The 2,048-nt window shown below is 62.8% G+C and overlaps 1 pseudogene across 1 annotated transcript; it reads left to right on the forward strand.

The window, feature by feature from the left end:
* The first annotated feature begins 650 nt into the window (after window positions 1-650).
* Window positions 651-2,043, forward strand: LOC146584464 (ADP-ribosylhydrolase ARH1 pseudogene; annotated as a pseudogene). Its single transcript, XR_014898195.1, has 3 exons — window positions 651-793; window positions 1,582-1,662; window positions 1,820-2,043. The product of XR_014898195.1 is annotated as an ADP-ribosylhydrolase ARH1 pseudogene (transcript).
* The last annotated feature ends 5 nt before the right edge of the window (window positions 2,044-2,048 follow it).

Raw genomic sequence — 2,048 nt, forward strand, 5'->3', positions numbered from 1 at the left:
GGGAGCGAATAAAAACGAAACCCCCCAAAAAAGAGCTGAATTTGGTGAAACACGAGAGGGGGAAAAAAAACCAGCCGATTCTGTTGCTAATTATAACCGGGAACACTGCGATTCCGGAGCCACGCTCCGGGCGCTGGAAACGGCTGAATAACTCCGGCTTTTTTATTTAAAGCCCTTTAATATCGCAAACGGCCGCAAGATCGCAGCTGGCGTTGCATAATTCGGCCCGGAAAAATAACCCGGAGCGCTCGGGCGGATGCAGCAGGAGTTTTTAACCGCTCGCTGCCCGCTGTAAAATGCTAATTTTTTCTTTTTAATTTTTTCCCCTCTTTTTTGCAGTGTTTTTAGGCAGAAGCGGACCCCAGCCGCTCATCCCRCGTGGCGACAACCTCCCGTTCGGCCTGACGGGCCACTAAGAATCAAAAAAAAAAGCCGGATTCGGACCAGGGGAGTCCGATCCCGCCGGCGGAGAGGTGGGATTTATTCGCCGCAAAGCGTCTTGAAGCCCTTTTCAGCCCGGCGGCGACGTCGGGGCTCTTGGAGGAGAATCCGACCTTGGAGCTCTGCCGCCGCCGGCCGGGATTAAATGCCGCTTTTCTGCCCCGTTTTGGTGGAGCGTCCTGGGGGAAARCACGAGGCAACGCCTCGGAAACGCCTCCTGCTCCCCGTTGGTGCTGCCCGTGAGCCCGGCTCGAAGCCGCGTCTCCTGCCGGAGCTTCGGCGCCAAGACCGAGTTGTCCCACGCTCGTTTTCAGCCCCCTCCCAAAATCCCTTCTTTTTAGTCAAATACGGGGTGAGGTGGCCGGAGGTTGGGGACGGGGGGGAAGCCAAGGGGGAAAGAGGAGCGTTGCCCCAAAACGGTCACCGTCATGAGGCCGATGGAGGTGGAGGAACCTCCTGGGAGGGGTCTCAAAGCCCCTCTTGATGCCTCCCTGGTGTCTCCAAACCTCCTTTTTGGCCCCAAAGGGTTCCCCCAAGCCCCCTTCGGTGCCTCCTGGACCCTTCTGAGCCACCCCAGACTCCTGAGCTCCTTTTGGCCCATCCTGGACCACTTCAAGTCCCCTCTGGTGCCTCCTGGGGTGGGGAGGTCTCCAAGCTGCTTTCACTCCATCCCAGGTTTCCCTGAGCCCCTTCTGGTGCCTCCTGGAGGTCTCTAAACCCCCTTTTTGGCCCATCCCAGGTTCCCCTGAGCCCCTCCTGGTGCCTCCTGGAGGTCTTTAAGCCCTGGTTTAGCCCATCCCAGGTTCTTCCAAGCCCCTTTTTTGGTGCCTCCTGGAGGTCTCTAAACCCCCTTTTTGGCCCATCCTAAGTCCTTCCAAGCYCCMTTTGGTGCCTCCTGGAGGTCTCTAGACCCCTTTTTGGCCCACCCTAGACTTCCCTGAGCCCCTTTTGGCCCCCTCCAAGACCCTTTTGAGCCCCTTTTTGGTGCCTCCAACCACCGCTTCGGCCCATCCAAAGCCCCTTCCCTGCATCCCCCACCCGTTTCCCCACCAGAAAAGGGGGAGGGGGGGGGTGTGACGTGGCTGGTGGCCACCCGTCCCACCACCACCACCATCACCCCCCATCAAGTTCTCCTTTAAGGGCGAGCGGCCAGCGCTGGCCCCGCGCCCGCCGGCAGCCTGACGGACGTCCCCAGCTGCYGCCGACCACCATGGAGGAGCGGTGAGTGTCCCCGCGGTGGTGGCGGCCCCGGTGGTGGTGTCCCCGCGGTGGTGGTGGCCCTGGTGGTGGTGGTGATGGTGGTGGTGGTGGTGGCTCCCCCCACCCCATCCCCGTCGCCCTGACCCGTTGCCCACCCCCCCTTCGCCCCCCGCCGCAGCGTGCCGCCGGTGGAGGCCTACGAGGCGGCCATGGTGCTGAGCGGGGTGGGCGACGCGCTGGGCTACCGGGGGGGGCTCTGGGAGTACTGCACCTCGGGCCCCCGCATCCACGCCGAGCTGGAGGCCCTGGGGGGGCTCGAGGCCCTCTGCCTCCAGCCCCCCGAGTGGCCCGTCAGCGACGACACCGTGCTGCACCTGGCCACCGCCGAGGCGCTGGCCACCGGTGAG

This window comes from Rhea americana, unplaced genomic scaffold, assembly GCF_003343005.1.
Source record: "Rhea americana isolate MKP2758 unplaced genomic scaffold, rheAme1 scaffold_929, whole genome shotgun sequence".
NCBI lineage: Eukaryota > Metazoa > Chordata > Aves > Rheiformes > Rheidae > Rhea > Rhea americana.